The sequence below is a fragment of the Rhipicephalus sanguineus genome, chromosome 11 (genome assembly GCF_013339695.2).
Source record: "Rhipicephalus sanguineus isolate Rsan-2018 chromosome 11, BIME_Rsan_1.4, whole genome shotgun sequence".
Classification (NCBI taxonomy): Eukaryota; Metazoa; Arthropoda; class Arachnida; order Ixodida; family Ixodidae; genus Rhipicephalus; species Rhipicephalus sanguineus.
This window is the reverse complement of record NC_051186.1, coordinates 101095752-101106942: the sequence shown is the minus strand read 5'-3', so window position 1 is coordinate 101106942 and position 11191 is coordinate 101095752. Positions and strand designations below refer to the sequence as shown.

Below are 11191 nucleotides of genomic sequence, written 5' to 3'. Positions count from 1 at the left end.
GCGCTGCATGAGTCTATGTCTACGGCATTGCGCAAGCGAGGAAATTATCACGAACAACAACCATGGAGTAAAGACCTCGAATTCTAATAAAGATGGATTGCCCATGCCTTGTGCCCGGGATGTCGTGTTCTGTCGTATGCTGTCATCGTATGCTGTCATCGTATGTTGTCATGCGATGTCGTCGCTTGGCGTCACGCAGGCAAAACCATGTGTACCTTAGCGATGTACGCGTATAGCATAGTCATGTATATTATAGTATGGCAATGGGGCGGGATAGAGAAATGACGGTGACGGGAATGATGTGAGGATGAGGAGGAAGAAAATGAGGAAGGAAGAGGGTAAAGCATAACATATAGCCATGTATGGCGTCACGAATGAAAACCATGCATAGCATAGCCATTTATATCCAAAAAAGGCAGAAGTTAGGGGGATATGGAAGCTTGAAGAGATGAAAAACTCGTGAACACGGAGTGTCGCTCGAGTTCCAGCGACACCCCGTGTTGACAGATTTTTCATAGCAACGTATACTATGGTATAGTAGAGGGGAGGGAAAAGGAAGTGAGGGTGAGAAAGAGCGAAGGGAGTAGGGGAGAGGGGAAAGCATAGCATAGCCAGCATAGTACAGCATATCATAGCAAGGGGTGGGAAATGGTACTGAGGGCTAGGAGGAGGAATGGCACTAGGGTGAGGGTCGACCATAGTAAAGCCGTGAAAATTACAATATATCAAGGGGTGGGAAAGGGAGTGCAGGGTGATGATGAGAGATCTGAGGATGAGGAGGATGAAAAGGAGGAGGGGAAGGGTAAAGCATAGCATAGCCGTGTATAGTATAGTAATGCAAGGGGTGGAAAAAAAGGAAGCGGGGTGAGGAGGAAAGAGAGGTGTAGCGCGAACGTAAAGCATAGCATAGCCATGTACAGTATAGCAATTTTTTTCGTACTGTCATGTATCTCCGACCAAAACAGCCACGTGCGCCGGAAATCAACGTCGCATTTTTTATAGAATTCATTTTCGCAGTCAAAAAGACACTTCGGCGCGAACATTGCAGACGTCGGCGGACAGTCCTCGCCCCACACATGCACCCGGTGCCTCATACCTTGTGGACAAAATATGATTTTTTTTCGTAATGTTTCGATGGCGAGCGCGCTCGTCGCGGCCTCGGCGGTTCCGGCAAAAAGATGCGTAGTACCAAGAATTGCCATTTTACGACGCAGGGACATGCTGATTAACGGGCTGCACTCTCATATGCTGAGCCGTGCTACTGCGAACCAGTAACTATTGTTGACAAGCCGGACGGTTCATACAAACAGTTTTTAAGCCTCATTTCACCTTGGGACATGTGTTCGCAATGTTCTAAGACCGCGCACCTGCGAATCAGAGGGGGGCCGTATACGAAGTGCAATGCGGGGATTACGACGCAACTTACATCTGTCAAACGGTCAGAAAAAGGTCAACGACGCTTAAAGAACACAAAGAAGATGTTGCTAAAGCCACTCATGCAACGCGTTCCAAGACGGAGCTCGTTGAACACTGCTGGACGACAAGGCATAGCTTCGACATAAACATTGCGATGACGCTGGTACGTGAACGAATGTGGGGAAAAAGCAGATTCGTGGAATTGTGGTTCAATCGTCTTGACCCGTTGGCTTGCGACAACAACCGAAGCCCCCTACTAGACGCTTACAAGTGCGTACATACGTGACTACTGCACTGCCCAACCTCGGCTCACTTGTTGCGGCGCTTGGCTGTGTCCCCTCATGGGAGACTGAAATTAGCGCAGTTTCTTGGTGTCATGAATCACTATGCGTCATTTGTTGGCAGTGTAGACGCAGGATGCCACCCGCACAGGTGGCAAAATGTCTATGTCATTTTGTTAATAAATGTTGTGTTAATTTGGAGCCGACCTTTTACAATGAGGATTAAGCTGTAGAGAGGACGGGAACGTCTTGAATACTAAATGATTATGTATTGGGCCGAAATAGTGGGCCTTGAATACTGAATGATTATATATTGAGCCGAAATAGGGGGCGGTCATTTTTGGCGGCTTGCCGCCGTCGTTTCGTTCTCTTGCACATGTATGGGCAGCGGGGAGTCGGTTTGCACAGAAACGGACATCTTTTTACATAAAACGATACAAGACCGTGCGCCGCGTTGAAGTTGAAGTTCAAGTTTATTGCCACATAGCTACAAAACATGTATACACAGCAAGGATGGTGGGATAAAAGCTGCATATAGGCAGCTTGACTGGTCCCACCTCCCCATACAATAACAGCGGCAACATGACAAATATTCCCACTTGTTACAATATTAAAATAGAAATACAGAAAGCAAAGTGATTAGCATCAGCAAGAAACACACATTTTCAAGAAACACAAAAGCAAGGTTGATATTCATAATATTAGTTGAAGCAGTGCGTTTTTAGGAACATAACGTATGTTTTCATCGCATAGTTTATATTTATTTAGAGTGGAGGGAAGACAGTAGGAAAGTGTTTGAAAACCATAGTTTGTGCGTGGTCGCGGAACTGCCCAATGTTCAGTGTGTCGGTTGAAGCGAGATGATTGGTTGAATAACAAGTTTGCGATGGTCATAATATGAGCAGTACCCTTAGTCGGTTCACGTTTAAGAGAACACATAAGCTGATACTCATATAGATGGTCCACTCGGATAATTTTGAACTTTAGAAACTGATCACGCGTATGGTCATTGTAGGGTACATCAGCAATAGCCTGTATGGCTTGCTTCTGCAGTATGGCTAGAGGACCTAGTGATTGTTTTGTGCTGTTTGACCAAACGAGGTGACAATAACGCAGATGTGAAGCAAGTAGTGCATTATGTATCATGAGTTTCTGTTGTATTGGTAGCAGTCTCTAGCACCTGCGCAACATGCCTAGGGCTTTGCAAAGCTTAGATATTGAGTAATCGGTATGGTGGTCCCAAGTCATCAGTTCATAAAAAATAACATCCAATGTTTTAACTGACGCAGAGAGTTCTACTTTTGAGTCATTTAGCGTAAGAGTCTTCGTAATATCGCAAGGCGTAGATTTCGTTCTAAAAAGCACTGCTTTTGTCTTAGAGCAATTTAGCTGGAGCGAGTTTTTTACCGACCAACTATAGATTTTTCTTAGTACTTCATTTGCCAAATGTATAAGTTCGTCATCCTTGGTTCCTGAAATGAAGAAACTAGTATCATCCGCGTAAATAATGTAGTTAATGGAATCATGGACATTCACAATATCATTTATATACATGACAAATAAAAGTGGGCCCAGTATGCTGCCCTGAGGCACACCCTGCCTAATAGGTTTAAACGAAGAATGATGTCTATTTATTGATACGCATTGCTTTCTATCTGTAATGTAACTACTAATTAATTCTAAAACAATTATGCCGTAACAATTTAATTTATCTAATAGGGTTGCATGATTTATTCTGTCGAATGCTTTTTAGAAATCTAAGAATACTCCCAGTGTTAGTTTCCTAGCCTCAACACTGTTCAAAATTCTTTTTGTTTAAGAAGAGCAGTTTCAGTCGAACAGCCTGTTCTGAACCCATGTTGTGACGACGTTATTACGGAATGGTTGTCAAAGAAATAACTCATTCTAAGGAGGATAATTTTTTCTAAACCTTTAGAAAACAAGGGAAGAATTGATATAGGTCTATAATTGCCTAAATTATCTCTTTCACCACCTTTGTGTACCACAGTTACCCTTGCAGCTCTCATCTGTTGAGGAAAAATGCCAGACGTTAATGCCATGTTGTGAATGTGAATGAGGCAAGGTGTGATCAGGTCGATGACATGAAGGATTGGTGCAATCTTTAGCCCATTCACATCCTCATTTTTGCTTCGCCTGTATTTTTTGAACACGGTTAGAATTTCATTATCGTCAGTTTCGTATAGATACAGAGAATGTGTTAGGGGGCTGGGTAAGTACAACAACGCATCTTGATAATGAGTGCTTTCAACCAATGATAGAAAATATTCGTTAAATTTATTTGCTAGGGCTTCATCTTTAAAGCTCTCGCTTCCTACTTTAAGCTCATTAACTGTAGAGGCGGGCCGCGATCTTGATAGGACAGAATTCAGCTTATTCCACATGTGCTTTACATCCACAATGCCATCAAACATGGAGTAGTAATAGTCACGCTTAGCTTGTTTTAGCAACTTAGTCAAGTTATTACGGAATGTTTTACACTCTTTCAACACGCCGAGCTCACGAGTGCACACATATAAATGGTATAATGCATTCTTTTTCTTTATCATTTGGATTAGCTTAACGAAATCCATGGTTTACGAGCTTGTTTTGGTTTTTTTTGCTTGCTTATAAGGAAAATGTATCCGATATACTGAGCACAAGGTATCAATAAACTGGTCATAGGCCTTTTCAGGTGAAGAACAAGACAGTATGTCATTCCAGCTTAACAAGCTTATTTCTTCACGGAAGCAAGATAGAGATCGTGGATTGATGTCTTGAAAGTAAATATCTCTTTCCACTGAACGTTTTTGTTAGTTTGTAAACTAGTGATTAGATAGATTGGCAAATGATCACTAATCGTAATACCAATCGTACCATGATGTAATATATCAGCAGTATTTGTTATAAATAAATCAAATAAAGTCGCTGTAGTAGCTGTAACGCGAGTTGGGGTAGTTACAACATTCGACAGGCTGTACGAAAGAAGCAGGTTGGAAAAGTCGGTTTGTTTGTTAGATGTTGTGACCATGTCAATGTTCAGATCCCTTCGAAGCACTAAAGCATGATTGTTTTCATTTACGAACCTAAAGTATTCGTCTAGGAAGTGGAAAAAAACTATTGATGCTGCCATGAGGTGGTCTATAGACAACAGTAACGAGAAATTTTTTCAGATTTCAAGCTCATGACTTCAAAATCTTCGCAGCTTCGAGACCGATCATCAACATACTCGTAGCTGATTCTAGCTTCAACATATATGTATACACCACCGCCCCGGCTTTTTCGGTTCATGTGAACCACATTATAACCATCTATACTCACAACATCGGCATCATTCGAGTACCAAGTTTCGCTTAGCATAATGACCGAAAACTTGAAGCCAGATTCATCAAGAAAACTGCAAAACTCGCCTTATTTAGAGCGCACTGACTGTACTTTGAAATGTAAAAAACTTAGAGTCGATACACACCTATCCGCCAAAATTGCAGTTAATTCACAGGGACTAGTACGCTTCACAGCCATATTTTGAAGCCAAATGTTCAGTAGGAGCCAAAAGTGAAACATTGCAAAAAAGAAAAAGCAAGAAGAACCGTGGCATGAACATAAAGGTTAATAACGCTATACGTACAAAACCAATTTTTGACGAAAATGTTACAAAGCAGAACTCTTTAGGCCTGGTGCCCCCAACAGCAACACTATCACAGGGATAAATACATAAAAGTAACAATGGTGCGGTACAGGCTATAAGGCGGTAAATAAACGGTACTGTTGAAAAAGGCGAACTTGATTAATAGTACCCGAGCTTCGTTTAGTCGGGCAGAGTGCAGTACATGTAGATCAGAAATGAAAGCTAAGCTAAAATCCACATAGTGGCCTGGCAACGAAGACATGACACCGTTTCCATGAGCAGATCGCAGCTGCAGGATGCATACGACATCTCTTTAGACTCCCGAGACGTAAGAAACTAAGTCTTCACTCTCGCCTCTGAATAAACAGTGTGTGGCAAATATATTTTAAGATGGAGTTCGGGGACAATGAACTGTGCGTGACTGGACAGATATCGAGGTGTCCACTTCCAAACATAGAAACTCTGGGGAGGTGAAATGTTATTGAAGCGCACGACAGTGTCCTGCAAAGCAGTCTAGAGAGAATAAGAATAAACGAGAGGCGTGGAGGTTAACCAGGCCTGAGCCCGGTAAGCTACCCTGCACTGGGGAAGGGAGCAGGGAGAAGGAAAGTTGGAAAGGAGGAGAGAAAAGTCACTCGTTCCGCCGACGTAACAGTTCCGCGTTTGACATCACAAACGGCTAATCAGTCCGGTATCCTTAATAAAATGCAACAGCGCTTTCGTTGCCTTTTGGAACTGTGATGGGCAGCCCCATGGTTCTTCTTGACAGTGAAAGCGCTTCCGTCCAGTTGATTTAGTGCAGTGCTGAGGTGAAGACTCTCGTTTACGTATGTCGGGCAGTAACACAAAAGGTGCTCAATAGTTTCGTCAACGGCACAGGCGTTGCACTCGGCGTTGTCGGTCATCTCGTTCCTAAAGGAGTAGGCGTTGGTGAATAAGCAGTCTAGTTAGCATGACATACAAGCTAAACCTGGAAGACGTTAGCGTCGCCCAGTATCGCCTCGCCGCCTAACTTTAACTGAACGTTTACTTGAGGAAGAGACGTCAAACCAGCGTCTGCAACAGTCTGCTGTATCGGTCAGCATGCTTGGTCAGCATGCCTGCAGAACTAGTCTCCCGGGAAAAACTGCGCTGCAATTCCATCTGACGCAAGAAGAATAGTCAGCACTCTGCGGGACCGTTCGACTTCTTCACTTTTAAAACTTATCAACGTTGCCTGGTCATCCGTATGCCACCTTTGTTTTCCTTTTGATCTTTTGTTACAGTTAGCCGCTGTTAAGCGTATGCATTTGAGCTGTTAGCGAATTGCGATTCGCGGGCTGTCCTAATTTTGTATGCATTGCTAAGTTCTCGTTATTTGCATTGTGCCCTAACCACTGATCTATCTTCAGTATATGTGTGCTGGTTGATCTTTCTTTTCTTATTGTTTATATTATTGTGGGTATCGATGTGCAGAATATGAACATCTCGTTGTTTCCTCCTGACTCTGACCCCTTTACTGTGTTTGCTTGAGTACTGAACATCCAACAACCCAAAAGCTTGTCTTTCCCCGTCGACGACGTCCGGTGACCGCTTGTGACACGTAGGTTCCCCATTTGCCAGGAAGGGTAGGCAGGGCGTGGATGGCTATCGGCAGACGCCAGAGTAACTGTTCATTAAAGGAGGCCGAGGAAATGATATCGTCGTTTTTGTAGTCAAAATTTGGAAGCGGATTGACGCATGGTTTGTTCCTGGAGTGCACTAAATCTTCTAGAACTATATGCAGCTGGTGTATGGGACCGATAAGATATGCCTACTGGCGGGGGGTGTATCCCCCAGTTGTTTAGCATGGGGGGGGGGGCGCACCCTTGACTCACTCCTTAACTGACCACTCTGCCCTCAAAGTTTTCTATAATGTCTTTAGTTTTGCCGGTGAGCTGACATTTCAGGAATAGTCGATTGGAACACACCCTAATTTTTTCTTCTGCCCGAGAGACGAACCCACATCGAGGAGGCTGCAAAGGAGACCTAATGTACTAGACAGCCTGCTTTCCCAAAGTTGCTTTGAAAGCACGACGACTGCCTTCTACTATATATGTGTGATCTGGCTTGAATAGTTTCATCTCTATTGCGCTGTGATCTCGAGCTTACCTAGCTTGGCGCTTTCCAATAATACTGTTATTAATAGACCCACCACGGTGTTCTAGTGGCTATGGCACTCGACTTCTGACCCGCAGGTCGTGGTCTCGTGGGATTGAATTACGGCCGCGGCGGCCGCACTTTCGATAGAGGCGAAAATGCTTGACACCCGTGTACCTAGATTTAGATGCACGTTAAAGAAGCCCAGTTGAATGAAATTTTCGGAGCCCTCACTATGGTGTCTCTCATAATCATGACGTGATTTCGGGGCGTTAAAACGCCATAATTATTATTAATACTATTATTAATAATTTTAGGAGTTCTACGTGCCAGAACCACGATGTGATTCATGATGAATGAATCACATGGATGATTTGAATGACCAACTAGCCCAAGTTTCTCTTCTAGTGCAGTTTTTTTGCTTGGATTATATTTTTAGTGTTGATATAATGCCAAGGTCTGTTGTTAGTTTTCGAGCACAGTAAGAATGTTTTAGATGTTTTTACTATTCAAGACATCTTAATAAGGAATTCATTATTTCAATTGTTGGGTAAATTTTGTGCTGGTGAATTTTAATTCTGATGTTCAGCTTGCACTCTGTAGCGAAACTGTTTCTCTTGAAAATTATGTGCAACATTCACGACAAGTTCTGCTTTAAGAACCATAATGGTGCTGCATTAGTATCACTTCAAATCATAGCGCAGAATGTGATGTATGAACTGATACACTTATGGACAGAGCAGCAGAGCGCTGTTATGTACTTCTGAGCCTCTGTGTATAGGTTTTCGTTAAAGGCAACGCAGTACCAAGAAACACAAGCTTCAACTCCTGTCGACTCTAGTAATGTTCGCCCAATAATTTCAGTATTTTGTACCACTTAAAAGAGCCGTTAAACTTGCATTACTGCAACACTATGCAAGAAATTTAAAGTTTGGTGATTTATATTCACTGGGGCTATAGTGCAGTTGTGCTCTAACGGAAGTGTTTCTGGTTAACCTACCTGCCTTCTCATTTTTCTGTTTCCTTCCTTCCTGGTTGATTTTGTGTTGATTTTTCACTTCATCAAGAGCAGAATAGAGGGTGTTCAGAAGGCAGCTTTATTGCTTTTTTTAAATTTTAGCACCGGAATGTACGTTATAATCACTTTTGCTGATAAGTTATGTATCCATGGAGCCACAGTGAGAAAATAATAATCGCTGTCAGCCGCTCAGTTAACTATGATTGAATGAAGTACTTCTTAGCGACTGCAGCAAGCGGGAATTTTTGTCTTGAAAAGTTTGAGGCCGTCGCTTTTCTACGCCGTTCCACTTGGAAGAATTCTTCTAGCATGTCTGTGCTGCGAGATATCTTGCTGCAATATTTCATTGCGATTTGCATTATTACATATGCAAGACGGTGAGCGCTGGAGCAAGGCCCCTCCCCCTCCCTCCACGCTGTTACTACCGGCTACTGCTCGTCACATCACGGAGGAAGATTGCGCCGTTCCACACCGCCCTGCATGCGTGATTATGCAATCCGCCATCACATATCCAGCTTTTGTGGACACATCACAGCCAGCGCCCCTGGCGGCCCCGGCGCGAAGCTAGCGCGTTTTCAATGGAACTGGCGAGTTTTTCCCGAATAATTAAGTGTAGAGGGTGAATGTTGAAAAACGCAGACTACAGAGCGCTTCTGGGAACCTAAACGCACGGGAGGACTGCAGCGATCACGTTGCAGTAAGCTTCAATTTTGTTCCCAGAGCAGTTAAAGATTGTACAATGGGAGTCTATGGAAACGGCGAAAAATGTGGCCTGTTTTTCGAGACAAAAACGGTCACTGTCGTAAAACTAAGCAAGTTATGTTAATGGTCAGGAAATCACATGTAGTCCTGACACTCAGCTTTCGTTTGAAGCCAATCTCAACTTGCCGCAATTGGCATAACATTGTTCCCTAACGCGTTTTTTGAAGCGCGGTCGTTCAAATGTTTGTGGTAAATTGATAAACCCTTGCTTACCACAGGCGACAAGGCGCCCACCGTGGCCGAGCGAGCTAATCGCTCAAGTTCAGAGCCCGGCATAACCGCGCCGTCATCGGTTCGATTCCTGGCGACGGATCAGCATTTTTTTTTTCTTTTGAGCCCGTGACTTAGTTCCACAGCTTCGCACAGGATGTCGCCGCCGAAACAAAAAAAGAGCTTTCGTTTCGGTTTCGGTTCTTGACTGTAATCTAGAGCTGCCGTTTCTTTTTCTCTTTATTATATGACTTCTTTAGTGTATGTTTAAACACTCCACGCGTATCACATCGTTCAGACCTACATTTGTAATTCTCACTTTATTCTTTTATAAACGTCCTAAGGAACAGAACGCCCGATCAAGTTACGGTGAACAAAGCTCTTTCGAACTTTTGTACGCGTATTGTGGTGGAAACTTGTTTCTCCCTTCTCATGATGTCGTTACGATCTTCTCAGGTACCTACAATTCAGCAACGTAAAGGAAGCGAACTAAGCTTAGACAAGCGAGGCATAGTAATTAAATGACAAAGTTAGACGTTTTTGCAGTTGCTTTTTACTTTAGGGCTAACGCAAGTGTCTGTCGTAATCTTAACGAACGAAGAGGAATTTTTCGAAGGGTTCTTTTTTTTCTGTTAGACGCTGCTAATGAAACCAACAGATAATTAAGCCAATCAAGGAATATGAAAAATTATTTGTTCTTTTTCAAACAGCAGTGCAATGATTCGCCCTAACTTAAATGAAATCAAAATCGCTATCTCGACAAGCATCAGCGGACGGCTCATATACCCTTCTATATGCTGCGCTCTCGACTCGAAGAGACTGCGCGAAATCCCCTTTCCTACCTGGAGTGGCTGTGTTCTCTTACAGCACCATTTTGTAGAGTTACGCGAGACGGGATCTAGAAGAATTAGCTGCCAGCTTTACTTCATTTGTTGCTATCGCACTCACTGCATCGTCCTTGCGGTGAAACTGGGATTTTAAATGCGAAGCATTCCTTAGCGAACTTCTGCGACTTTGAGCGTATCTATCTATCTATCTATCTATCTATCTATCTATCTATCTATCTATCTATCTATCTATCTATCTATCTATCTATCTATCTATCTATCTATCTATCTATCTATCTATCTATCTATCTATCTAGCCGCCTACGACTTTGTGCTCTCCTGGCCGTTTCGTTAATCGGATGTATACCAAAATTGGTGTGTCATAACATGGCCTTATTACGAACATAAATGACAGGTCATATCATGAAAATCATGACACGCATGTCATGAACAGCATGATTTACATTCCACGGCCTTTGGGCTCCCTGGCCCTTCCGTTAATCGGATGTGTACCAAAATTGGTGTATCATAACATGGCCTTATCGCGAACATAAATGACAGGTCATATCATGAAAATCATGACACGCATGTCATGAACAGCATGATTTACATTCAACGGCCTTTGGGCTCTTGCGGCCGTCCCGTTAATTTCAGATATACCAAAATTAGTACGGCGTGACAAGAGTTCATGACGAACATAATGACAGGTCCTAACATGCAAATCATGACGCGCATGTCATGTGCAGCTTGATTTACATGACATGGTCTCGGGGCACTCGCGGCCGTTTAAATGAAGGGATACATACGAAAACTGGTATGACGAGACATTTCTGTACGACGAACATAACTGACACGTGGTAACATGAAAATCATGATATGCATGTCATGTATGACATGATTTACATGCCACGCTCATGGCGCACTCGCGGCCGTT

At 43.2% G+C, this 11191-nt stretch overlaps 1 protein-coding gene across 1 annotated transcript in view; it reads right to left on the bottom strand.

The window, feature by feature from the left end:
* LOC119375482 (uncharacterized) overlaps positions 1-11191 on the bottom strand; it is a 99676-nt gene that overhangs the window by 26107 nt on the left and 62378 nt on the right. The window lies entirely within an intron of this gene.